At 44.5% G+C, this 15,969-nt stretch overlaps 1 protein-coding gene across 1 annotated transcript in view; it reads right to left on the bottom strand.

The window, feature by feature from the left end:
- The window catches only part of RNF216 (ring finger protein 216), a 113,260-nt gene that overhangs the window by 23,976 nt on the left and 73,315 nt on the right, over window positions 1–15,969 (bottom strand). The window lies entirely within an intron of this gene.

Genomic DNA, 15,969 nt, shown 5'->3' with positions numbered 1-15,969 from the left:
CTCTTATGCAGCATTTTCCAATCTGGGCTTTGTAAACCCACTGGGGTCACGAAAGATGTCAAAACAGGGTAGGGAGGGAGACTTGACACTAACTAATCTATTTCTATTTGAGGGATGAAAAGTGAGCCATTAGCATCCTCTGATCAGCAAACAGTTAAAAAATATTTTATATGTATATCTATCTATCTATATATATATGCTCATTTCCTGGCTGACTAACCTGATAAATTACCACAGTTTCCATATATGGGGTAGAAGCAGTAGCTCGGAGCCTGAAGAGAAGATAGCCAAGTCCAGTGCAACTCAAAATACAACCCATTTCCTCTTGACACCCCATGTCTTTCCAACCAGGATTCAATTATTACTGATTGTTTAACAACTCCGGGGGTCTCATTATATTATAGATAATACCTTTCTGAGGAATCAGGTACTACTCAGTCTCATGCCAAATCATTCCACTTGCTTCTCAACATTGGTGTTTTGCTAACATTGCTCCCATCCTTGCCTCAAACACTGTAGATACCTAACCCCCCCCATCTCCCTTCAGGGGCATTGGAATGGGGAGGGGCCAGGGGACCACGGCCACCCCACTTTTTACCAGCCATAAGGGCGAGCAATGGGGGGTAGAGGGCAGAGAGGAGCAAACAGGGGACAGGGCCTCAAGGAGAAGGGGTGGGGTGGGAGAACAGGGCCACGGTTCAGGTGCTGGTGGCCCCCCCACTTTTAGGGAATCTTCTGCCACTCCTGTCTCCCTTAGACCACAGAGACTTCAATTTAATTCCAAACAGAATTCTCATCTTCTGCTCCCAGGAGGACTTGTTCCTCCACAACTAAGGAGCAAGAGATGGTGCTGCACTCCCAGTAAAGGGAGTTAAAATGTGTTCAGTTTCTCCCCTGAGCTTCCACCAAGCCTAAAGAAATGGCAATGATTGCCTTATACACTGCTGGGATCCTTCACAATCAATATTTGCACAAGTGAGCTGTTAACCAATACAAGAGGTAGGTTAAGTGCAGCTGAAATTGAATCCTAATGAGCTCTCCCCCAAAGATACTCTGCATAGTTTTTGCAAGCATTCCATATTGTTTCTACCACTATGAATCTGGCCTGATGGGCCACCTAATAGCCTCACGGTGTTTTGCCAAGATCACAGGCCTGGATATTTTGCATTGAGCTCTGTTATAGGAATTGACTAGCTTTTACATGTACATGTACTAAGGCTACAATTTTGTCACGGAATCCGTGACTTCCAAAGACCTCCGTGACTTCAGTCCCTCTGGCTCCCCCAGCTCCAAGCTGCCGTGGGTGGCTGGGGAACCCTGCTGCTCCTGACCGCGGATACCCCGCAACTCAGAGCCACGGGTGGAGGGGGACCCTGGAGCTCCAAGCCCCCACTGGTGGTGGGCCCCAGGAGCTGCCAGTCAGCCCCTGCAGCTGCCCCGTGGCTCCCCATTGTGTCACGGATATTTTTAGTAAAAGTCAGGGACAGGTCACGGGCCTCCATGGATTTGACTTTATTGCTTGTGACCTGTCTGTGACTTTTACTAAAAATATCTGACAACAGCTTAGCTTTAATACTAAGTAACCATAGGTCTCTGATCATTGCTCAGTTTGAGCAGTGAAAGTCTAGCCCATTATTAAGAAGCCTTTTGCGCTTTACAAAGCAGCTCTATTTCATAAAGAGAAAGTGCATTTCTTTACTGTCTCTGTTTTCTTATATGCAGCACTCCAGGCTGAATTTTACAGCCAGCCTGAATTATTTATTTGTATTACAATAGCACCTACATGTCCAAACCAAGATTGCCTAATCTGTGCGGCCCAACATACAACCACACGAAAAGCCCCCCCTTGCCCCAAACAGCTTACACTTTAAAAGGATAAGGGCAAAAAGTGTGAGGATAAACAGAGGCACAGAGGAGATGTGACTTGCCCAGTGTCACACCAGGAAGAGAACCCAGTTTGCCGACTCCCAGGCCAGGGGACAATGCTGCCTACTTACAGTTCTGTTCATCCTGGCGCCTAACTTGGGAAAGTTAATTTTGCGGTACGTTTCCAAGACAGTGAGTTTATTTTTGTTTGGTATTTATTTTACCTGGTTTACTGCATTCCTTTAACTCATCCATTCACCTGCTATTTTAGCAGTTTAGGTTCTCTGTGTTAACAGCACCGAGCTTTCAGTGTAACAGTCAGCGTGTCTAGATTAGCCAATAAACACACTGTCCTCTAAAAGGCCATTGCATTACTGAACAGTTCCAGAATGACTATGGATAATAAGTGGGACATTAAGTACTGATTACTTGGTTGCATCTGCCCAAGCTTGCCTGGTAGGGTGGGACAATTCACTAAAACATTGAGCAGGGAGAGGAGAAAGGAGGATGTGCTGGAGAACCATTCAATCACGTAATGTAATATTTTCACTGTACATCTATTGAAGGTAGTGGCTCCTGTTTCCTGCAGGCTGACAGGAAGCTGCTGTGATTAGCACAAACATGTTGGGGCTCAGGATGATCCTTTGTTTCCAGGAGAAGAGAAGTAGTTACACAGCTTTCCTATTTGGGGCCAGAGGTAAGGATAGCACGTTACCATTCAGCAGAGAGATCAAAACAGACAATCCCTTGCCAGTTATTCCAAGACGCTGCATATGCAAAAGTCTAATTGCAGCCCTCTAAATGGCTTGACACTTGTGCCAGAATGAACACTAAGGGTACTTCCAGACTACCCGCCATATCGGCGGGTAGCGATTGATTTATCAGGGACCGATATATCGCGTCTCATTAAGATGCGATATATCGATCCCCGAATGTGCTCCCCGTCGACTCCGGAACTCCACTGGAGCGAGCGGCGGTAGCGGAGTCGACGGGGGAGCCGCAGCCGTCGATCCCGCGCCGTGAGGACCCAAGGTAAATCGATCTAAGATACTTCGACTTCAGCTATGCTATTCACGTAGCTGAAGTTGCGTATCTTAGGCCTTGGCTACACTTGCGAGTTACAGTGCTGTAAAGGCTCCCCCAGCGCTGTAACTCACTCCCCGTCCACACTGGCAAGGCATTTGCAGCGCTGTATCTCCGTGGTTGCAGCGCTGCATGTACTCCACCTCTCCGAGAGGAATAGCGAGTATTGCGCTGCCGCTGCAGCACTGCGGTGCCAGTGTGGCCGCCCAATGTGCTGTGAATGGCCTCCAGAATTATTCGGCAGTATCCCACAATGCCTGTTCTAGCCACTCTGGTCATCAGTTCAAACTCTACTGCCCTGGCCTCAGGTAACCAACCATGTGACCCACCCTTTACAGTCCCCGGGAATTTTAAAAATCCCCTTCCTGTTTGCTCAGCCCGGCGTGGCGTGGCGTGCTATCAGCGAATCTTTCCAGGTGACCATGCCTCGCCAAGCGAGCCCCAGCATGGAGCAATGGCGAGTTGCTGGACCTCATCAGTGTTTGGGGGGAGGAAGCTGTACAGTCCCAGCTGCGCTCCAGCCGTAGGAATTACGATACCTTGGGAAGGTATCAAAGGACATGATGGAAAGGGGCCATGACCGGGACGCCCTGCAGTGCAGGATTAAAGTGAAGGAGCTGCGGAGTGCCTACCGCAAAGCCCGCGACGCAAACGGCCGCTCGGGTGCTCCCCCCGCGACCTGCCGATTCTACAAAGAGCTGGATGCGATACTTGGGGTTAACCCCACCTCCACTTCGAGCACCACCATGGACACTTCAGAGCCGGTGTTGGGGGGGAGGGGGGAAAGGAGGAAGAAGAGGAGGAAAACGGGAGTGATGGTGGTGGGCCGGATGGAGACACCCGGAATCCCTGGAGCCATGCAGCCAGGAGCTCTTCTTGAGCCAGGAGGAAGGTAGCCAGTCGCAGTGGCCGGAGGACAAACAGAAGAGCAGGTTCCCGGTAAGCGTTTTTTTTTTTTCGGGAAGGAATTTTTTCGGTGCAGGCTCTTTGGGAGAGGAGGGTTAGACATGCATGCCTAGATGCGGAATAGTGCATTGATGTGGTTTATCACATCGCGGTAATCGGCCTCGGTAATCTCCTCGAATGTCTCATCCAGAAATGTGCAATGCGCTTGCGCAGGTTTACCGGGAGTGCCACCGTGGTCCTTGTCCCAGCCAGGCTAACGTGTCCGCGCCACTGTGCCGCGAGGGGCGGGGGGACCATTGCTGCACACAGGCAAGCTGCATATGGGCCAGGGCGGAAGCCGCATTGCAGTAGAAGACCCTCCCTTGCTTCCCAGGTCACCCTCAGCAGCGAGATATCGTCCAGGACGAACTCCTGTGGAAAATGTTGGGACAGTGTTCAGTGTAGGTGCCCCCTGAAGCTGTTGGCTCTCACCAAGGCACAGAAACCCAGAGGACAGTGCAGCCACTGCTCGTCATCCCAGACTTCCATGATGATGTGATCCCACCACTCGATGCTTGTTTCCCGAGCCCAACAGTGGCGTTCCACGGTGCTGAGCATGTCCGTGAATGCCACAAGCAATTTTGTGTCGTACGCGTTACACGGCTCGATAGCATCGTCGGACTCCTCACCCTCACTCTGTCACTTTGGATCTTAAGGAATAGTTCGACAGCCAAACGTGACGTGCTGGCGAGACTCGTCAGCATACGCCTCAGCAGTTCGGACTCCATTTCCCGCAGACAGATTGCGCTGCACAGAAACCGTTGAAAGATGGCGCCAAAGGTGGACGGAAACAAAGGGATTTCTGGGATGCGAAGCGATGCATCACGGGGCATTGGGACCGGACCCAGAATCCCCCACACCCATGCCCCCTTCCCACAACCCACGGCGCCAGAATGGGAAAAGGTGCTCTGTGGGATAGCTGCCCATAATGCACCGCTCCCAATAGCGCTGCAATTGCCGCAAATGTGGCCACGTCAGTGCGCTGGGCAGCTGTCAGTGTGGACAGACTGCAGCGCTTTCCCTACTCAGCTGCACGAAGTCAGGTTTAACTCACAGCGCTGTACATCGGCAAGTGTAGCCAAGGCCTTAGATCAGTCCACCCCCCTAGTGTAGACCAGCCCTAAGGGTATGTCTTCACTAGCAAGTTAAGCGCTGGGAGCGTGGCTTTACAGCGCTGAAACTTGCAGCGTGTGTGTGTGTGTGTGTGTGTGTTTTCACACCCCTGAGCGAGAAAGTTGCAGCGCTGTAAAGTGGCAGTGTAGACAAGGCCTTAGGCTATAAAGTGTGTTTAGAATGCATTTAAACAAAACAGCAGTGATAAAATTAGCCTGCTTACCCCTTCCCCCAACCCACACAAAAAGCTCTTCAAGATCCAATCTACAGATGATCTGGCAAAGCTAAAAATTCAACACTTCTACCAATCAGCCTCCACCCCTGTTTGGCTAGCCAGTGCTGTTCACACTGTCATTATCTGATCAACACTGACTGTTATAGATTCAGGCCAGATAACTACTGCATGGAGTGAAATGTAAGACGACAAAGACAGAGATGGCTGACTCACTGCCCACAGCATTCCTGCATGCTTGCTCCCTCTCATTGCATAAGAATTTACACAAGGACACTTACTGATCAAGCAAAATGCAGAAGAAATCAACGGCAGGCTCCACCACTGGTCTGTCATCACCACCCTCCCACTCTCAGTGGCAGCTGTAAGGGGGGCCCTGTAACTTGCCGTAGCGTGTATGCTGGTTAATTAAAGTGCTGTGTTGTGGCTATTCAATGACATCTTAATGCTGCTGCTCTGGGAGTCCGCCACGTTTCCCAAAATATGTGAATGACAGCTTGGGATACTGTAGCAGCTACTCCTGTGTGGACCCTACAGCTAAGAGGGTTTGATTATCTGCTGTAAACAGAGTACAGAATTGGGGTAAAGGTAAACTGGATTTTGAATTTATTGAGTGCCCCAGTGACAGAATCTCTGCTGCCTCATGCATCCTGAATGGTGATTGGATTTTGAGAGTTTCATTGACAGGCAGTGAGGACCACAGTGCTCTCAGAGTAGCATTTTAAGGCTGGTCTACACAAAGCTGAACTCATTCGTTGAACTAAGGGTACGATTTTTAAAGCAGTTAATTGAGAAGTGCAAGCGAGACACACATCACTAGTTTTAAACGGATATTAAAAGTGTCCAGACAAAGTTGCACTGGATTAGCTCAAATCAGTATAAAATAAATTAAACGGGGGGGAACCTCTGTATGTCGACAAGCCCACAACACTCAGCATTTGGGACTGTTTCTAGGGTCTCTCAGGGAGAGCTAGAACAGTGAAGTTAAAGAAACTGAACTAAAATCCAGTTTAGCTAGAGAAACGGATATCCGAGCAGCAGAGATGTACAAGGATATGTCCTTATCTGTGCGTTGCATGGAAACTTGGCAATAGCATTCTGGGGATCCAGACTTGCCAATACGGAAACAGCCTCTTCCTAGGGTGGATTGCTACATCCACTATTTAGTCCAGAAGAGGATGAACACTGTTGATTCAGACGTGTAACACTGGCAGCAGCAGGTACCAACTCCAAATGCACTGTATACCTGCAGTATGGCAGAATGCACATAACACGCTATGTGCACAAAGGGGACAGTGTTCAAATATAATTACCAGTTGGAAGGTATTAAAATGAAGCCTATTTTCTTCCTTCCCCTGATAATTTGCTTTGTATGTGCCTCCTGAAAGTTTCATCTGTTTCCTCAGTTAATGCTGCCCCCTAGAGAACCAGAACTGTAATCGCAGCTGCTTATCTTTTTAACAAGAACGCTTGACTGGCAGTACTTGTTGCCATGTGACAAAACAGAATCGAGGTGCTAAAAGAATCAAACATGTTGTCAACAGCGGTGTAGCCTAGGAAGAGGGAAGCCTCCGCTCTTCTTAGCATAGCTGTGTTTCTTTGGGAGGGTAGGTGTTGACAGCAATCCTGAACCAGCTTGGGTTGGCTTCCAAGATTGTGCTAAGCAAGATTATTACCTACGCAAGTTTATGTTGTGCAAATGATTGAACATTAAAACATGGGTGAAGAAAGGCTTGTTTAATTTCCTACTGTAAATCAGAGCTAGTCAAAGTTTGTTTGCACGTTTGATGAAAAATTGATTTTTAAACAAAAACGTTTAGCGAAGAGCTGTTTTATCAAAGTTGCTTGTTCATCAAAACTGAAAGTGTTGACATTTTATCCCCCTTTCCCCTCCCCCGAACGCAACAGACTGAATGATGTCTGGAGTGCCCTGGCATCACTCACACTTTCAGTTTTCTTTTGCTAATCTAACTTTTCCAAAAATCATATTTTTTTTTTGAAAAGTTAAAGTGGCAAGAGGAAACAAAACCAACCTTGCAGCTCTATCTTTTCAAATGCTGGATAAGTTACAACAGAAAAGAAAGGGGAAAAAAAGTAAGAGTGCCACCCTGGACATTGTTCGTTTTACTGCACTCAGTGGCAAAGAGAAGAGAAAAGGGGAGAAAACTGTTCTCTTTTAACGCCTTGCAAAATTAATAGCTTCAAATTTGTTTGTGAAATGGCTTTTCTGTTTTTTGACAAGCCCTATATTTAATGTTTGTAAAAAGGCTTGTATGGCCTTTAAGGAAGTTAACTCAACCAATCTCATCAAGAAATCAGAAAGGTGAAATTTAACCTTCCTCCCTGCAAAAGCAGCTGATAAAGTGTAATCCACACTTGGTCCGTGGACCACTATTAGAAAAGTATTGGATCCCCCTCAACTAGGCACTCATAATTTGAGCTGCTGTAAAAAGAAGTCTAGTGAATTCCCATGACCAGGTTCGGTTTTAGAGGTGAGCTACCAAGTTGCTGGTAGCCTGCTGGAGTACTCTGCAATAATCAATTGTATTCTTTAGATCAGAAATGGGTTTCAGAGAAAACAATGTTTTTCCAGAGGTCTGATTCAGAAAGGCTAGGCTAATGGTCATTTGATTGCAGCAGTCAGACCTATGCAACAAGAATGTCAGCAGTTCCATGCAAGAAAACACTGCCAGCCAACAGTACTGAGGTACTGCTAGCCAAGTCTGGAAACTGCATTAGTTCTATCAGAGTAGCCCATCAATCTACTGCATACTTACTGTACTGGGAAGTTGACGGTCTGTATTTAGAATCTAAGACACAGAAACTTGTAGAAAAGAACACTGGTTTAACCTGGCTGCTTACCAGCCTAAAAGATTTCACCATTTGAAATGTGTGATTTATTTAAAAACGCAATTTCTGAACTGAGTTTGATAGATGAAGACACGAGAAATAGGGATCTAAGGCTGCAGACACTGAGATGTGAGCACTAAATGGGATTAGAACTATTTGCATCAGACGCAGCGATCTTCATCACATCAGAATCTTGTCCTTTCCCCCTAACTAGATGAAGAGCTGTGTAACAAACTTTTCAGTACGGATCAGCTTTTCTCTCCAAAGTAACACAATCTAATTCTACAGTCAGCCCTATTCCTTTGAGCTGATAAGCAAGCCCTATTCCTTTGAGCTGATAAGCACTGGAAAAAAAAACAGCGACATCCAATTTGCTCAGCAAGCAGTTCCGCTTATACATAGTGAGAAAGGCCTCCACGCACCAACCTGCTTCAACCTGCACTCTAGGGCAGTCAGAAACTGTGCCATTCGGTTAGATTTATATAGGCAGGTTAAATATAGTCTGTGACTTCATGCTGACGATAACATTTAAATTAGCATACATGGAGCCATTTAGCTTTTTGCTGGGGCAGGAAGTTGTATCAAGTTCAGTCATTTGCTACCAGAGTGTCACATGTAGTTGACCACAGGTTTTAGATTTGCTAAGTTGATACAAGATAATGGGTAGAGTCTTCCCAGCCAAAGTAAATAATTAAATACAAGCAGGCTAGTTTAAAGCTCTCACTGCCCGGCCCTCCCACAGCTATACCAAATGCACAGGACTGATTACCTTATTCCATTTAACAGAGTGGGCCTCTCAATGGTATCCACTTAAATCCTAAATGCAATGTTTTGCAAAGGCAGATGCCACTTCCAATAGCTTGAGCTCTAGATCATCTCCTGCTCCAGACGTACCAAGTAACAGTAGACATGACATTGCGGGGAAAATACAGTGAAATCAATAGAGCTCGCCTTTATTAGACCACACTAAAGTAGTTTGAGACCTTGAGACCACACTGAAGTAGCTTCCAAAAGGTACTAAGTACAATTCTGTTTCACTTATATTTGAAGGGCAACTCTAGCAAGCAACAAGTTGGCATCCGTCTCTTAAGTGGTCACACCCAGATTGCACTGTGGTACAGAATATTGTAAAACAAAAACGATTCAGCTTCATGACAAAGGCTCTAACATACACTGAAAGTTACATTAACGGGACAACAGCTATTTAAGTCAATTCTGTGTGCGCCACCATTTTTTCCCTACAAGCAATACCTCTAGTTACTCTAATTGAAAGGGATCAGTGGAGTTCATTTCTGTTCTTTCCCTCCAGCCCCCAAGTTGGTTTAATTTGCACTTTTGACCACATTTTGCATAGTTATTTTTCACTCTTTCCCCGTCAGTTCTCCTGCTTGCACGAGTCTTTCGCACAGTAACAGGGAAGAGAACCAGATACACAGGAAAAGGACTTTAAAGTAACAACAGTCTCAGGAACACTCAGGTTCATGTAATAACACACCTAGGAAACACGAACTCATTTCTTGAAACAAGACTGGAGTTTCAGGTTGGCATACCCTTTCAAACATTCTCTGTAAAGTGACAACTTTGATGGTAACTGATTTGGTGATCTGTGGTTAACAAAAGGGTCAGAGCTGAAAATCAGAAGCCCTGGCTACAGTAAAAGTTTAGACACATGCCAGGTCTGCAGTACAAACTTTTGCCAGCACAGCAGTGATGAAGTGCGATCCCTGGCAGCTTTGCAAGCAAAAGCCCCTAGTCTTGATGCAGTTGTACCAGCAAAACTATACTTTATCCAGTGTAGCCTATTTCATTTGGGACAGGCACTGCATGGCTGTAATAAGCTATATTGGTAAAAAAGCTGCTTTGCCATTATATATGGTAAACTTCACTGCTAGCCACAGGGCAGAGTGCAACTAACCAGACTTTTCTTTGAGAACCACTTAATTACAGATAGATAACACAAGATGTGTGCTTGGTTAATTATTGATGGATTTGCAAATGAAGTATTTATGGCAGACTTATAAAAAACTCTTAGCAGCCCTGTGAACTGCCAACCTCAGCCTTGCAAATTTCACCCTAACATGAAGGTGAGTCATCTGTAAGTCATTTACTAACAGGGAAGAACAATAAAATATATCTGTAAATCTAAAACCAATGTCCTGCAGTAGGTGCCTGGGGAGACATTCCTGGGTGGAAACAGTGCTGCACTAGAAAGATTCAAGGAAATCAAAACCATCAAGAAATGGAGTATTATGAAGGGGAGATTAGTCCCTAGGTTTTAATATAAGCACACGCACACAGAATCTCTCCTCACTGAACAGAGGGCTATCCATTGTGCTAACGCATGAAGAGGTTTGGAAGAGACCATGCAACATTCTATCCTTTCATCAGTGGAGAGAAGACGGTCTCTGCAGACATGTAGGCAGTGCAAAGTACATGTGGGGAGTAAAGATGTAGGCATTCATTCCATTTTTAAGCTCTAACACCACTTTATTATTCTAACATTGCAGCTTTGAGAGATGTTGTACGTCTTTGGAATTGGAAGGAGCAGGCTTAGAGCACAGACAGCTATTTTGGTGTGAAAAAAAGGGAAATGGTTAAAAAAAACCAAAAAACAGTGGCTTCCAGAATGAGAGGGCAGGTGGAGATTTCAGGATTCCAGTCGATGGGAGAGTGCATTTAGTAACTTACATGACGTATTAGACCCATCAGGTGTACACACACTATCATTCTGATTAACCAAGCAATACCAAGTGAACAAATACTGGTATTTTCCAGCCAGCAACGTAGAGGGTGTAAATCCCGATATACTTAAAAGCTTTGAAGCAGTAGAGAAATCACCCCTACCTCGGAGGCAAAATACACAAATGTAGGATAGGAATCTCCAGCCCCACTCTGACACAAATTCCTCAGCTCCCTGAGCAGGGTGGTGCATACTTTTAGGGTCTGTTTTCATTGCAGTTAACCCAGGCTCTCTCTCAGGTGTTGCCTCAACCTTCCTGCCATTCACAAACAAAAACCTCTCACCCAAGTTTGGTGGTGCCTTCAACCTGGGCTAGCTGGCCTGCTGGGGGTATAACTAAAGCATGAGTGAGGTTTATAACCAGCCCTATTAGCAGTGAGGACACAGCTAGGCAGGCATTTGAGTGCCAGTAGTTCTCCACTGCCTTCCCACAATTCCTCCAGTGTGCACAGGAAGACAAACTCTCCCAGAAATCACCATGAAAGAATCAGAGTGGCTCAGCTTACTGCAGACATCCTAGTGACACAGACACATGCAGGAGTACACCACCAGTGAGGACTTGGCAGTGTCAGCATACTCTGGAGCTAGGCTAACCGATCAAAGTCAACTCTGCGGTGAAGGTGCAGAAGCTAAACACTAGTGAGGCATGTTAGCATGACAATCTCATGCCTAATAAGGGCTCACCTATACACCATCTTGCACCAGAGTGGTTAAATCCGTTTTAATTAACACCTTCAATGGTGTCAGAGCATGTCTGTGCGTAGAAACTCATTCTGGAATAAAAGTGTCCTACTGTGATTTGTCACAAGTCAGTCAAGAGTAAAAAGAGAAAGGAAAAGACCACATGTATTTCACACTTCATCCCATCCTCTGATTAGTGCAGTCTCAGCATTAATATGGGGAGAGGGGCTTATCTCAACATAAGTTAGACAGGAAGAGAAATCTGCAATGCCTTTTACAGTATTGTGAAATCCATAGAAAAATAGTTTCCTTTTTGTTGCAACACATTTCACTGCTCAAATAAAAAAAAAAAAAGCTTCCCCCATCCCCTTTGCTGAGCAGTACCCCAAAGAGTTTATTATGCTCACTGCTAGATCGTTTATATTGCTACTGGCGTAAGGACTGCTTCCTGTGTTAGTGTTCTTCCGCCTTTCATTAAAAACCCCCAAATAAACCAGAACACCTAGACTCCAGAAAATGTGTTTGAGAAGGTAGCAGTAATTTCTAAGTAGTAGTAGTAATTTCTTCTATTGCCCAACCACAGTGGGGAAACAAACCAGAACATTTTAAAAATTAGACCACTTATTTTAAGGTAGTTCAGTTTAGAGTTAAGAACTCTGGTTCATGAAGCAGAAGGGATCTGAAGACCTAGTCTTCTCAGGGAATAGGGAAAATAGCCAGCATCTTCCAAAGATTGGCCAGAGAGAGAGAGAGAGAGAGAGAGAGAGAGAGAATGACATGGAGATTTGTACTATTGCAAAGACTAGTGCTTGTTTTGACATCATTGCAGAACGAGAACTGCTTTACTCATTTGGCACCAGTATTGGGGAGTTTACTACAACCAGAAGTCATGTTAGGATTTACTCATTCTTCCTGTGTCAAACATTAACCAGCCCCAAATTCCTCTTGCAACAGCAGGGACGGACACAGATGCACACACAGCCCCAACTTCAATTCACATTTTCTGTGTTCTCCTAGCACCGGGCTAAGCATCCAAGCACAACAGTCAATTTACACTTTACCACTTAAAAGTGGCCTTTGGCTTGCAAAGAATTCCAGTTTCCAGCCTGCAGAGACATCCTAGCCTGGTAAAGCTTATTTTAGATAAGAGCACCTTACCGCCAGGTATAATTATATACCTATGTAGAGTATAAGCCCCTTGGGGCAGGGACTGTTTTCACAGTAACCAGCACAATGGAGCCCCAGACACTATCATACCAATAATTTTAATAATCTTTTCTAAAAGAGAAATATAGTGGCTTATACACAAAGTTGTAAAATGATTGCTGGGGGAATAAAGTTGTCCTGCAGCTATTCTAGTCCAAGGCCTCTGGATCAGAGACTGCCACTCATGCCAAGTTGTGTATTACTTATTGTGGTGTAGGAAAGTACACACTAGAAACGTATGTAGCAGCAACAGAGTGTCCTGTGGCACCTTTAAGACTAACAGATGTATTGGAGCATGAGCTTTTGTGGGTGAATACCCACTTCGTCAGACGCATGCAAAACTTTTGTTCAAATACTCACTATACCACTCCAGTGTGATGCTTCAGCCAGCCCTTTCCAGTGTTTTTCTGTGAAAAACCCTTTATGTTTGTCAACTGTTTGACATGTCATAATTCAAGCTCAGGAACAGGACATCAAAAAATTGTGATGTTTCTCATGAAGACTTTTTTTTTTTTTAAATGCACTTCAAGCAGCACGTGCTTTAATAGTTTTCAGCTTGCAGGTAAGGGAGGAGTCAAGTTAGGGCTGCTCTCAAAATACCAACTGGCAGGTTTTAATATCTCAGTTGACATCCCTTGTGTGGTCTACTCTGCAGGATTAGTCAGGCAGCAAGTCCAGCCGTGGCAGGTGTTTACATTCAGGAAGACATAAGGCCTAGGATATCATAACTGGGGGAAGCAAGGCAACAAAAATAAATGAATGGCTTTGACAGCCGAGTGGATAAATGCAACAAGCCTATTAGGGTGCTATTTTGACAACCCAATCCTCCTCAACGCCATAGGAATAGTTTGCCTCCTAGTTTACAGAATGCGTGCACCTTGGCCAATTCCAGTAAGTTTTCTAGATGTCTTTATAACAAAAGTACCACTCAACTACAAAGATTTATGGGGAATAGCAAAACAGAGAATGTAACATGACAGACTCTCATTAAATCACCGCTAAAGGATGTGTTATTGCTATTGTGAACTATTTTCAAAATGCTTCCCCAACACTACTACTGATCACTTATCAGCATTCCTGAAGATAGGAGGTTTCCACCATCAGATACAGACAGCAATTGGGACATTCAAGTCAAAAGTGAGGAAATAAAGGTGTTAAAATGTCTTTTAATGATTAAGCAAGGCTGAGAAATTTTAACAAAAAAATCAAATAGTAACTGGCTGAAGGAATTAAGTCCATGGTGCCTAAAATGTATTGAATGTACTTGAATTTAAACACTATTTTCATGCTGAATGTTCTGTTTCATTTGTTCAGGTGACAGAAGTATGAAAAGTTCAGCTAGTTTGACTCTACTATAAGAACAAATGGTGTTGCAATTGCCCGTTGAGGGAAAGAGTGGATGGGAGCCCATAATGAACCATTACATTTTGCCTCCTTACTTTCCCCCAATGAGGGAGAAACAGTGACCTATTTTGTGTTTAGGTCAGTAGTTGTATGAGGCAGGGACAGCTCATGAACCACACGGAGGGCACCACAGCAAGTGACATGCCAAACTGACTAATTTTGCATTTCATCAAGGTTTAGAAGGGCTGAATCAGAACTGTAACTCGGCAGCTGCCAACAGGTTTCACGGAGAGAACATAAAGGCAGCACTTACTCCTTAAACACCTAGATTTAAACCTCTTACCAAACCTACAACTGGCACTGAATTAATGAAATACAATCTGAAGCAAGTAACAGGGGCTACAGGGTTTTTTGGGGGGTTAGGAAGAGAGAAATCACATCAAAGATTCTTTTAAATACAGATTTACCCTCTACTTTAATTAACACAATCTGCTGCTAGTTACCTAGGTGAGCAGCACCTGTTCAGTAGTCCTTGAGTGAAACCAGTGCCAGCTGAGAAACAAACATCCCCTTATCTAGTATGTAAAAGGGCTCATAGGGATTGATGAAGGAAACTATTCTGGATGAGATATCAGCCTTTTGTGGATGTATCTGACACTGCGTAACTGGTCAAATGAATTTTTAAAGAGGGGGCAGTGTCTTCATGGCGTTTTTATAAACTCAGCAGCGTTGGTGCAGATGAAAGCCATCCTTGCCCAGACCCATTCCAGTTTAAGTTTTCTTTTCACCCTTGGAAAATATGGATGGTCAAAGCTGCTACTGGCTATTTTAAGCAATAGGCTTAAAAAACAAACCCCTCCCAAACCCAACAATAATCAGCACCTTTAGGGAGATGTTGCAATTCTGTTTTTTTAAACTGGAATTTACTATGTTGCAAATTACCCCCCCCCCCACCCCTTCCAGCCTTGTGTGTGAACAACCCCTTCCTCCCAACGGAGCAAGTCTCAGTTTCACTTCCAACCTGCGCTTTGAGTGTAAGGGGAAATCAACACTGCTCGCCATAAAAGGAAAAGAAGCCATCTGCTGCATTTCTACAGAAGGGAGGCAAGTGGTGTCAAGAATAAGGAACTTCAGTGACTTCCTTAAAATGCAGGAAGCATCACAGACCAGTCACCACCCTCACGGGACACTGTCCAACTTTATTACGGGAGCCAGATGTGCTACAAATACAGATGTCTTAAAAATATATATCTATAAAAAAGAGACAGCAGGAAACTGGTGGTCAAAAGCAGACAGTGTTTTTACACAGTTACCTTCTTTCTGGGCAGCTACCCTTGCTGTATGTAGTGTCCAAACATTTCGATAGCACAGATTTGAACCAGAGCCCTCCAGCTTCATAAGCAGCAGCAGCTCTGCCAGGTGAGCTACAAACAGAAGTTCCTTCTACTGCTGCTAAGTAAACAGATTTTTTTAAAAATCTGAAAAAAATATGTAAATACTCCCCACTTCGTCACCTCCTACATACTCTATGTATGGACCCATTTATGTTTACTTAATCTTCAGATTCCTTCTTTGTATACTCAGGGTGGTGACACTTTTTAAAGAGTTGTTAGAAGGGGTTTAAAAGCACATAGCTTAAACCAGGTGTGTCCACGTTACTGCATAATATTAAACTAAATGAATTAAAACAGTTTACTGGTCATCATTAGTGCAGTTTAATCTTTGCATTTTACTCACTTTCAACAGTAAAAACTGCCTAGTCAATTTCACTTTGTTTAGAGTTATATTCCTGTTCTGGATCATGCAGTAGAGCAAGGATGCAATTCTTGGATAGCAAATACTGCTGGGGAATGTTAAAATATTTCAGAAGTAAAAGTTATATTGATCTTCAGTTTTGTAAAACCAAGAT

This window comes from Terrapene carolina, unplaced genomic scaffold (genome assembly GCF_002925995.2).
Source record: "Terrapene carolina triunguis isolate 2854851 unplaced genomic scaffold, T_m_triunguis-2.0 Scaffold93, whole genome shotgun sequence".
Classification (NCBI taxonomy): domain Eukaryota; kingdom Metazoa; phylum Chordata; order Testudines; family Emydidae; genus Terrapene; species Terrapene triunguis.
Note: the sequence above shows the minus strand (reverse complement) of the source record. Positions and strands in the feature narration are given on the sequence as shown.